Source organism: Gorilla gorilla, chromosome 5 (genome assembly GCF_029281585.2).
Source record: "Gorilla gorilla gorilla isolate KB3781 chromosome 5, NHGRI_mGorGor1-v2.1_pri, whole genome shotgun sequence".
NCBI classification, from domain to species: Eukaryota; Metazoa; Chordata; class Mammalia; order Primates; family Hominidae; genus Gorilla; species Gorilla gorilla.
The window spans coordinates 29,931,141-29,943,672 of NC_073229.2; the positions used below are offsets into that span (position 1 = coordinate 29,931,141).

The 12,532-nt window shown below is 37.8% G+C and overlaps 1 protein-coding gene across 1 annotated transcript in view; it reads left to right on the plus strand.

Moving 5' to 3' along the window:
- Nucleotides 1-12,366: 12,366 nt before the first annotated feature.
- EDN1 (endothelin 1) overlaps nucleotides 12,367-12,532 on the plus strand; it is a 41,337-nt gene continuing 41,171 nt past the window's right edge. Inside the window, exon 1 of the mRNA XM_031012597.3 lies at nucleotides 12,367-12,464. The gene's annotated coding sequence lies outside the window, so the exon portion shown is untranslated. The remainder of the gene's footprint in view (nucleotides 12,465-12,532) is intronic.

The following is a 12,532-nucleotide window of genomic DNA, read 5'->3' on the forward strand; positions in this document are numbered from 1 at the left end:
TTGTGTGGGTTACATTTACTATATCAAAGAATATATTTACTATATCAAAGAAATATTTTAAAAACATTTAAAATATTTATTTGCTTAAAGCAATAATAAACTCAATACAAATTAAATACATTAACTAATTTTAATAAAATTAATTATATTTTTCTATGGATCTTTTGCCCATGCATGATTTTGCCAGGTAATGCATCAATCATTTGGAAAATATTAATTCATTGAGTGAATATTTGACCTTTCAAATGTTGGCTATACAATATTTTGAAAAATCACATTTGTTATTATCACTGATCTCATTAGAAAAGTCTTTGAGGCATTGGGAAGCTGTCTGGTTTACACAAGCAGGTACAAGTTTACCAAAATTCAAAGTTTTGCTTGAAGGTTCAAATGTTATTTTCAGCAACGAATAATGTTTGTTATTTTCCTTGAAGTGACAGGCTCTCTATTTAGTCTCAAGAAAAAGTTTGTCAAATAGCCAAGGCTGAATAACAATAGTTTGCAGTCAGTTGTCTTTTAGGGAAAAAATGGTTCCATGCAAAAATAGGCTATTTCAGCCTACAACTCATAGCAAGTGTGTAAGTATTAGAGTATACTGTAAGTGCTTCATGCTCACAATTACTACAAATGTCAATATGGTAAAGAAGGCAAATAACATCTTAATATTATTTAAAAAATAGTTTTGATCTTATGCTCCTGCAAAAGGATCTTAGAGAAGCCCAGGGGTCCACAGACCACACTTTGAGAGCCACTGCTCTAGGGTATTCTAACATTAAATTACAAGACTCATTGACCCCACATAGATGAAATTTACAACAATATGGCTTTTAATTAATCAACTTTTCCTGCAACTTCTACCCTATCAGGAACAAATAAGCCAAGAGCAAAATGTTACAAAAGATTGTGATAACTGAGTTTAAGATCAATGTACGAGAACTATCTTGTCAATATCACCCATAATTATTAGTGTAAAGAAGTCACAAAATGTCTTTTAAAAAATTCTACCCCGAAAACATTTCAGAATGTAAGAAGTGGCAATAATTATAATAAGTGGCTACAAACTCCACTTTGAAAGCATTTTCAGCAGCTTTTTTCCTAAACATTTATCACGTATTATTTTATTTTAACATGTCTCTGTGATATGGGTACATAGGACTTGATATCATCTCTGTTTTAGAGATGAGGAAACTGAGAAAAAAATGACTAGATTCACCCACCATTGCCTAGGAAACTGGCGGTGGAACTGGGTAGCTCTCCTAATATTTCAATGCCTTTTCTTTTTCACCCTGTGGAATCACTTGGCCAGCCAGACTCAGCAAACATGTTTCATGTCAATAAAAAGAGAATATTCCAATGAGCCCAGTGACTTTGGAAATCCCTAAAGTGGAGTGTTCCAAGTAACTGAAAACCTGGGGGAAAGAGTGACCTCTGTGAGCTTTTCCAGCTTCCACTTCTGCTGATGGGTGGAAGCTCATAGGAAGGGAGACATTCTCTTAGCCTGGGCTATGTCCCTTGCTAAATTTAGGATTCCAGATTATAGAAACACCCTCAGATGACCAAGCCCTCCACCCCTGATGTTCTGGGAGCTCTCATTCTGAAAGAACAAATGCATTTTTCCTTCCCCTTTGGAACCAGATAGTAAACTTGGCCAAGGAGCCTGCCAGCCACTGGCCTGGTGTGAGTGAGTGGGGTGATTATTTGGAGATTTAGGCAGAAAGTGTTGAAGGGAGAGAGGCTGTGGGTGGGGAGGGACAATCAGCTAAAGAGAAGGGAAATATCATCCTCTTGTCTTGTTAAAGCAGAAAACTGTTTAAAATGTCATGCCCATATTTACTAGCTGTTTATAGGTAACAGAATCTCCTCTGTGTGTCGCCAGTGAGTAATTGCCATAACAATGTTGTATTTACATGACCCATATTTTACCCCACAAAGGCAGAGAAGAAGATCCTTAAAGAAATTGCATATACCTCTATGGTGTGTAGAGAAGAACAGCTGCTTTCCTCCCTCTTCCTACTCATATGGCTCTTGAAAATGCTCTCAGCCTCTTCCTTTAATAATTTCCATCATGTCCTCCTCTGCCCTTTAGATTGTAGCACACGATTTAAATGGAAGGTGCAGGGGAAGTGTTTCTGAGTGGTTTGCCTGACTCAAGCCACCTGGTGGGCAAGGGGCAGCATCTCAGAGGCTTCCTTCCACAGCCCGCCTCTTAGGGCCCAAGAGATAAGAAGACCACATGCAGCTCAGATGCAATCACTTCTTAACATAGCTCAGAGGCAATCACTTCTTAACATTTGAGAAAACTTGCCTGGGTGAAAAACCATTTTCCCAGACAGCAATTTGCCTAGGAGTTGCAATGACATTGTCCTTCTGTGCCAAGAATATCAATCAGTTCAAAAGTCCCTCTCCTGAGAGCCACTGGCAAGATCCTGGGCGTGCACACACAAGCAGTATCTGTAACCCTGCTGCTTGGGGTTAGTGTAAATGTCAAGGCTGTATATTAGAATTAATTGTTCTGCCACTATCTGCTCTTCCTTTCTCTTTTCCTCCTTTTGTACAATCGTTTGCCTTTTTTTTTTTTCTCCCTCGATCTTGTTGTTTCTAGTTTTATTGTTCTCAGTTTAGACTTGTGAGCCTTTGGGATGAAAAGTGATGTAAACTCTTGGAGAGGAAAGAACCCTGGATCATAGGCCAGAAGGCCTAAGTCCCAGTAACACTGTCATCTGTTAGCCTAGTCACACCATTAACCTATCTCCACCTCAGTTTTCCATCTCAAACTGGAGATAATAATCTGTATATTGGTTGCTTTTTGAGACCCTTGTAAGAATCAGTTGTTATTATGTAGCACTATTGAACATATGTATTTACTTTCATTACAGTACCTAGAACACCAGCTGGTGCATAGAAGGTGCCCAATAAACATTTGTTGAATTGATGACTATATTTGGAAATATTTTGTAAACTATGAAATCACTACACACATGTTTTTATGACAGTTTTCATAGATGATGCTACTAGCCTGCAGTGCTCTAGGCCTTGGGTTGTGTCTTGTCATGTCGGCTGTGTAAACAGGCTGGCTCCTGCCATGCCACAGGTGGCTGGGGATCTCTTTCCAGGCCACAACATCTACTTGGTTTCTGTGATTCCAATTCCTGTGTGGATCTGACCCACTAACTAGAAGTTTGCGCTAAGTGAACCTTGGTGTGTAAATGTTGGTGCTGGAGGGTGAATGTGGGTACCTTGAAGCCCTGGTCTTATAAATGAGTAACATGTTTCTGTATAACATGGAATGATACAGATGATGGCATTGAGAATCCTGTTGGTCTCGGAAATTTCAAGGGAGTTCTAGACCAGATCAAACAAGAGACAATGGAAGATACCAGCATTTGGCAAAGGAAAGACATTTAGAATTTAGAAGTATTCTAAAGGATGATTTCTTTTTTTTTTCTTTCTTTCTTTCTTTTTTTTTTTTTTTTCTTTGGAGACAGTCTCACTCCTTCGCCCAGGCTGGAGTGCAGTGGCGTGATCTCAGCTCACTGCAAACTCTGTCTCCTTGGTTCAAGCGATTCTCGTGCCTCAATCTCCTAAGTAGCTGGGATTACAGACATGCGCCACCACGCCAGGCTAATTTTTGTATTTTTAGTAGAGATGGGATTTCACCATGTTGGCCAGGCTGGTCTCAATCTCCTGACCTCAGGTGATCCACCTGCTTTTGCCTCCCAAAGTTCTGGGATTACAGGTGTCAGCAACCACACGCAGCCCTAATGGATGATTTCTGTTTACATCCTTCTTATAGACTGAGACAGATCCCCCTAAAATTCATGTGTTGGGACCCTAGCCTCTGTATTTGGAGACAGAGTCTGTGAGGAGATGTTAAAGGATAAATGAAGTCATAAGGTTAGGGTCTTAACCCAATGAGGCTGGTGTCCTTATAAGAAGAAAAGGAGATACCAGATCTCTCTTTCTCCCTCCACTCTTGTCTTCTGCTCCACAAAGGAAATATCAATGGATATTCCTCACAAGTCTAAACTGAGAACAGTAAAGCTAGAAACAACAAGATCGAGGGAAAGAAAAGGCAAAAGATTATACAAAAGGAGGAAAAGAGATAGGAAAATCATAGTGGCAGAACAATTAATTCTAATACACAGCCTTGACGTGGAGCAAGAAGGAGGCTGTCTGCAAGCCATGAAGAGAGAGCCCTTACCAGGAACTGAATCGGCCACCTGGGTCTGAAACTTCTAGCTTCTAGCTTCCAGAACTGTGTGAAAATAAATGTCTGTGACTTAAGCTACCCAGCCTATGGTATTTATTATGGCAGGCCAAGCTGACTAATACAACCCTCACCTCCTCTGTCTCATTTCTGGGTAGCTATCCTGAAATTCATGATTCTGACATTCTCCTATATGCAAAGAACATTGAAGTCTATGAGCAGACTGAATGTATATGTCTAAATATCCTTGTGAACTAAGCATGATGGAAGAGAGGAGACAAGAACAGCCACACTCCACTGAATGACAAGTCAAAGATTGCAATGAGCAACTCTTTTACCTGGCTTGCCTGAGATAATTTTGATATATTACACTAAGCTTCAGGAGAGTGAAAGGGTGTAGGTTATGTCAGTTAGCTTGTGGACTTTTTGCAAACCATGTGATTAAGGCTGGTGACATTCTGCATCAGGTTTTAACAAAACAAGATTTCTAAAGTTAGTTTGGATACATTGATTTTTCTTACACCACCACTGTTGCTAGTTGGGTGTATTAAGTGATATTATAGCATATGTGCAAAGGGAAATGATTATTTGGGACAGTGAAAAAAACTGTATATTCAATGTGATGATAGAACAAGTGTGAAGGCTGAGTTTGGCAATTTTGAGTTTGATCCTCAACCTCTAATTTTTGCAAGTTTGGAGCCATGATCTTCTAATTATTTAGCACAAATGTTGAAGAAGTTAGACACAAATGAGTCAAAGTTAATCTATCACATTCATTTTGAAACTTTAGTGTTTCTACGAATCATCTGAAGAGCTTGTTAAGAGCCAGTGAGTTTTCAGGTGAGCCCCAGATTTTGTATTTCTAACAAGTTTCAGCTCATATCAATGCTGCTGGTCCATGAACTGTACTTGGAGTAGCAAGGGTCTAGAATACTGTGTGTTAGATGGAAAGATGAGACATTTAGTTTTTCCCCATGAATAAAATATGTGAGATTCAACTGTTGCTTTGTTTTGCAATACTATGGGATTCCTCTCTAAAAATTGTTCAAAATCTCATGCTTTGAAGAACTACATTACATGGATTGTAAAATGACTTAAGCAGGAAGTACTTGACATGAATATGTGCTTAATAAATATTGATTGGTTGATTTCTGAAAAGTAGATCTTCAGAGATGTAAGGCAAATGTCTTCCAGTAATATAAAATGATACATCCCTACTTAGGGGATCTAGGATGCTATGCATTTAGAGACAAGACAAAGTTTATGGTGTCAGAGCCAGAGAGAAAGCAAAGGTGATCTGAGCCCAGCAACACAGCTCCATTGTAAATAGCTGCTCACCTGGGGCAAAGAAGTGCTATAGGATATGATAAGGAAGGTTCATTTCATCATTTTATGGCTGTGTACATCCTGGAGTGAAGGAAAGGCATTAACGAGTTTGGTAAGAGCTGGCAAAGCCAGAGTCCTTATTTGCAAGGCATGGTAAGCCTATGGGTGTGTTATCATTTACTTCATTGTGATTTACGACAGTCCTACTGCTGATTATACCTCTCTGACCCCCTCAGGGTTGGTTTGAAGTTGTTTAGATCCTACCTTTTTCTCTCCAGACACCAGAGACTGCTAGAACCACGCTCACCTGTGAGTGAAACAAGCAAATTCCCTGGCATCAAGGGGAAGTTAAAACTTCTATTTGAAACAACTTTTTGAACACTTTTGGCATATGTGGAAATGTACATATACACACACGCGTATGTATGTGGATTATGTAAGGGGTTATAATAAAGTAAAATTAAGATTCAAGAGCATTTTTGACTTTAAGAAAAATATTCCTGACCCATGCACTCTTATGTAACCTGATCCCTCAGAAGTATGCAAGATAAATCAAATTTACAGAGTTACAAAAAAGTGTTCACTGACTGCTGGAAAATATATGATGTCATATTTGTGGTTAATGGCCTAAGTTAGATTAAAAAGGTGCACTTTTTTGTATTTTGATGATTTGTCCTTTGTTTTTTCTTTTTTAGTTAGACTTGACCATGGAATTGATACTCTGTCAATAAATTCTTTATCTTTCACTGTTGCCACTGGTAAGAATAGCTAAAGGTTTTTCAGGATAATTGCCTTGAAGAAGGTATCTTCAGAGTCCATTTATTTCAATTATTTGCCAATATTCAAAATTTCTTGTCTTCTTATCACTATCAATGAGTAGAAATTTTCAGGATTGCTAAGAGTTTGTTATGCTTTGTGGGAGAAACTCTGTGTAAGATTGAGTTTTGAAAAAATTCCATGTTGCATAATCTGGGGAAATGCCTGTTCATGCCTATATCTGAGCAAACTTTGTAACTTGTTTATAAAGGAAAAAAGATTTGAAATTTAAAATTTGGCAATTAGGAGCACATTAACTCTCCTTGTCTACAATTTTTATCGCACCATAAAAATACACTTTTAAGAAAACAAAATAGCATTCCTTTTAAAGGTTTCTTTCAAAAGATATCCCTTTAGGAGATGGGAGTTAAATAACAAAATCAATTACTCTCTTTGTTGGGTAAGTCAAGGACTCCCTAAGCCCAAATTTCGAGTGCCTCTTGGCATCTTTGTATATAACAACTGGAGGTTATCCACACATTAATTGCCTCTAATACTATTCAAATGCATAATCAAATCCAACAAGTCATTTCTGCTTAACTGATGCAACACAGATGATGCCATGCTTCCTGAGACTGAAAGGTTTGCTAAGGAAATTGCCTCTAAAATTATGGCAAGTATAAAAGGAGATACCACCTTAGCTGCTGTACCTAGGGATACTGATAAAGGATATATCACAACACTCATTCATAACTGAAAGGATATTAAAATCCAAATAAAGCAAAAGACCAAAGATAACTTAAGCCATACCCCAAAAAGCTAATTAACTAATAAGTTATTTTACTGTTTAATAGAATGAAGAGATTAATGGTAGACATCTCTTTAGCTGGAATATTGGAAAGACTTACACAATGAAAGCAATAAGTGACATAGATCTTGCTAACAATCAATAAAGCAAGTAAAGCCAGTTGGCACACTATTTAACGTGAATCAATGTGAATGATATCTCATCAAACTTGAGGTGTCATTCAAGAAGGAATACTTGCTATTTCTGTCTCCTAAATTTCCAAGAAGACATTAGAAGTGTCTAAAATGAGCACACTCTTAGGTGACCCTGATAGAAGTGCATTTTATATTTACTTGTGAAACGTGCCCCCAAATTAAAGAAACCAGTAACTCATATAAATTCTTGGGTTTGCAGGATGTCAGATTAAAAACAAGAAAGAGCTTCCTGAAACACTAAAACTCCCTCCACTTGTAAGATAACAAAACTGGCTGAAATCTTTTCGAACCGATACGGCCAACTGGAGTTTGCACAGAACAAGCTCGCTGATGTCACGGCCTGGATTTCCACTGCACGTTTTATATTAACTCCTCCCCAAATTTGCACATGGAACCTATAAGGAAGCACAAAGGGATAACTGTGTGTGCCTGAGGGTCTTTCAGACCTCTCCTTTCCTCCCACCAATTACCTGCTAATCTCAGAATCCACCCTCTTAAACCTTTTCTAGTAAAAGTACTGCCTTAAAACCAGCACAGAGAGATGGATCTGAGCTTGACTCATATCTCCTTGTAAGTCAACTTGCAATAAATAGCTTTTCTTTCTCAAAAACTTGGTGTTATATTATTGGATTCTCGAACATTGGGCAGCAAGTTCCTTTTGCCTGATAGCACTTTTGTATAAATGTGTATGTGTAAGGATGCAATTAACAGCATCCTTTTAGGTTTCTGCATTTATATTAGGCCAAATCGATATACCTTTTAGGTATTGCTGGACTTGGATTCAATTTGCTTTGTTCTCCATTTCATTTACTAAAATCTGGGTCTAATGTAAGAGTTCTTGGTATATTACATAAACATAAATCATTGCTGCTGAAGTTCTGATAGGACTCTGTTGCTACTTGCAGAAACCAGCTTTGAGGTAGTCAAGGAAAGAGGATAAAGAAAAGAACAAAACTGAGGTTTTAATTTCATACATGATTTGTGTCTTTGACAGTGCTTTTGTTTCATACAAAACACAAACGAAATAAAAATTTAGGTTCCATTTCTGTCGCTTGCCATGTTAACTGTCCAATATAAAAAGAATTGAGCATTATGAAGTAGGGTTCTGCAGCTTGCTAGATAAAGATATTGAAAGAAGGGTTCAATTTGGGTTGGATGCCAATAGTGGTGAAGCATCCTGCATGTTCACGTTGGCTCTCCAGAACTTTCAGGACTTGATAATTCTGCAGGAACGCAAGGTGGGGGGCTGACTTCTCTTAAGCCACACCAATGCCAGTTAAATTGGGGATTGACAGAAAAGTAGAGAAAGAATAGTTAAGTTTGCATGAACTTCATTTATGTCTTTTTTTTCATGTGTGTATTCATGCAGTGTTCACTCCCTACTCACTATAAGCCACGTGCTCTGCAAGATACTAGGTATACAAAGATGAATAAATGTGTCCTTGAGGGACAAGTAATTATAAAGTTGGAAGATTAAGAAAAAAATATCCAACCTGTATTGAAAAAGAAGAAAAAGATGAAGAGGAAGAGGAGAGGTAGAGGAAATCACCTATGAAGAAACTGAAATCCAACTAACCTCAGAGGAGTTCTTTAAAACTCTACATGCCAAAGACAATGAAGCAACTAACAGAATTATAGGGGAAAAGTTTGTGACCAAACTATAATCTGTGTTTATTCTTTGTGGCGAGGACCATAAAATATAACCCCACACACTCAAAGGAAAAAATGCTTGAACACATTCTATAGCCTGCCAAGATTTTCATAAAATGAAGAGCTTAAATTGAGTTAGAAACAGACTCCCAATGAGCAATGAAACTAGCAATTTGAAAGATGCATGCAACTGTCAAAAAAGGGAGAGAGAAGATACATAATGAAAAAATAATCACTTTTTCAGTAATATTTGTCAGACCTCCTCCTATATGCTAGACAGCATTCTAGTCAATGAGATTACAACAGTAAATTAAACAGACAAAAATTAAGCAGAATGCAAAGTCTGCCTTTATAAAGCCTATATTCTACAGGAGAATCAGAAAATAAACAAGATACAAAAAATGCGTAGTATGAAATCACATAATACCTCAAGTCTTAATAGCAAAAACTAGCATATGGATATAAAAGGATAGAAAAAGTGAGTGAAAAAGGCATAAATTTTTTAGCTTATGTAGAAGAGGAAGAAAAGACTTTAATTTCCAGGAATTTACACACACATGTGCACACACAAAATGTAGGGTAGAAAAATTATTGCTTAGACAAAATAGAAGTCAAAGGGAACAGCATTAAATAGGACAAAAAGAATAACTCATACTACTACTACTAATAATAATAAAAGTCAACACATTCAAAGTCCATCTTCTTATTCTTCATCTGACTCAGTTTCTGCTCTTGCCTCTCTAAGTGAGGGTATTGTCCTACTGCCCCCAAAGCCAGGCCAAAAACCTGGGCATCATTCTTTACTCCTCTGTCCCTGCGCACACCCAATCTACCGCCCGTGACGTTTGTTTTTCTACCTCCTAAATACATCTCAATCCATCTCCTTCCCTTTGTGCTTTCTGACACTTTGCTCATTTAGAACACCATCATCTCTTACCTGGCCTTCTACCTCAACCCTCTAACTGGTTACCTTGCCTCCTGCTTGTTTTCATCAAATCTACTATCCATGGGGAGCTCAAAACTATCTTTCAGTCTACCAATCTGATTATAACATTATTCTGTGTAAAACACCTTTGGCATCCCATTGTCCAGAACTCCTTAATGTCACCCTCTGTAGTTTAACTGTGGATTATCTCTCCAGGCTGGTATCTCATTTGTTGCTTTTTATATCCAGCCACGTGAGCATTTGCAATTCCCAAATACTGGGTCAGCCGCTTTCTCACCTTGAGGCTGTTTGCCTCTGCCTGGTACCCGCTCTTCTTCCATCTCGGTTTGCCTGGCCAATTCCTATTGAGTTTAGACACCACTTCTCCTTGTAAACCTTTCCTCACTCTCCACTCTGACAAATCTGGTCGAGTTCCTATTCTAAGTGTTCCAATAGAAACTTGAACTTCCCCTATCATAGTACCTTTCCACTTGATTATAACAGCCTGTTGATATGTCTGGAGTCCACACCAGATTGTAAACCCCATAAAGCTGTGGACCATATCCCCAGGACAAAGATCTATCCAGAAGGGGTTTTAATATTAAATGAGAAATATTATTTAAAAAGAAGTAAGAATGTAACCTAAGAATTTGGAAAAGAGAAAAATAAGCCAAAAGAAATCATCAGAAGGATTTGACCAAGATTAAAAGAAAATAAATCAGAAAGTAGAAAAATTGTATTTCTTTGAAAGAAAACATGCACATAATAAAGTGCATAAATCTGTAGCATTTTATATATAATCAAGAGAAGTTGTATGCACTCAATTGAAAAATTTATGAGAAAGGACAACAGATATCGAGGATACTACAAATTATGCTTATGATTTAGAATAATTTTTAAAATGGCAAATTTCCTATCTAAACATAAATGATCAAAATTGTCTTAATAATTAAGAAATCTGAAATCTCCAGTAACTCAGAAAGAATTTGAAAAAGTACTCAAATAATTACTTCAAAAAATGGATACTAACCTGGGCAACTTTACAGCTTTCACATTTTCAAGAAGCAGGTAATTTCTTTCAGATAAATTGTTCCGTGGGATAAAACAAGATGAAAGAAATTATCAAATTCATTTTATGAAGATGAAATGATTCTGTTTCAAAAAGCCAAATAAATAACAAACACAAAACTCTTGAATTGAATAGTAATCTTATTTTTGAATACAACTGCAGAAATCCTTAAAAGAATTACAATTTCAAAACAATAGCACCTTCAAAATTATCCACCACATCCAAGTAGGGTTATTCCTGGAATTCAAGAATAGCTCAATCAGAGAGAAATAGGTTAGCATACTACAACAATGGATCTAAAAAGAAAAAAATTATAAAGCTCATAAAGTCATTTCAATGCCATTTGGAATAACAATTCTTAGAAAACTTAAACACAAATGGCATTTATTCAAATTATCAGTGATATCTCATGGCTAAAGAGTAGAGGTACTCTCTCTCATTAAAAGCAGGAACAAGACCAGGAAGTCTAATATCACCATGACTATTTATAAGAATGCTCTGAACATCAGTTTGGGCTTGTATTTGACCAAAGTCTGCCAATGTGTTTTTGCTTTGATTTTGGCTATGGAAGTCTGAAGAGACAAATGTCTGCTTCAACTGGCTTTCTAGCATCCCTGAGATAGTTCCTAGTCAAGGATCATGTGACTATTTAGGTTACCATCACATGTAATCATTAATGATTGGGAGTTCCAATATTAACTGACAGACCAATAGTCTAAGCCCTATAACATCTTCATTTTTATAGGTCAAAACAATTGAATATTAGCTATTTTTTATGACTTAGTCTAAAACAAATATTGAGAGAGAGTGTGTTTGCTAAATAACTTTAAAGAGGACAGTAAATCTCTCTAAAGATACGTTGGAATGTCTCACAAATAAGCCAGGTTGTTACAAGGTACACAATAAAGAGGGATCTGCTTCTAGTTTCAACTTTTCTTATTCAACCTGGATAAGGTGCTTAGGAACCACTGTAACCCACTGTAACTCCTCTAAAAAGCTGGCACAGGAAACAAGACTGCTTGGCCAGTGCAGTAGCTCACGCTTGTAATCCCAGCATTTTGAGAGCCCAAGGCAGGAGGATCATTTTAGCTCAGGAGTTTGAGACCAGCTTAGGCAACAAAGCGAGAGTCCCATCTCTACAGAAAAATAAAATAAAATAAATAGCCAGACATGGTGGTGCACATCTACAGTCCCAGCTACTTGGGAGGCTGAGGCGGGAGGATTGCTTGAGCCCAGGAGGCCGAGGCTACAGTGAGCTATGATTGCACCACTGCACTCCAGCGTGGGCAACAGAGTGAGATCCTGTCAAACAAAACAAAACCGCAAAACAAACAGAAGACCCCCCCCCCGCCCCCTAAAACCCAAAAAAGACCGTTAGGCACCTGAACTCAAAATGTTTAAAGTGTTTTTCCTCACCCGCCCACCTCTACCCTCCACAGTGAGCCATCAGCCTAATAACAAGAGAGAGCAACAAGGCCTGGGGTCCCTTTGCTGGAGCACAGTCCCAAGGTGCATCCTTCTGTGACCAGGTAAGCATGTGTCTTCCCAAGAGGCCAAAAGCATGGAAACCAAACTGCGGACTTTCTCCCTATGAGCT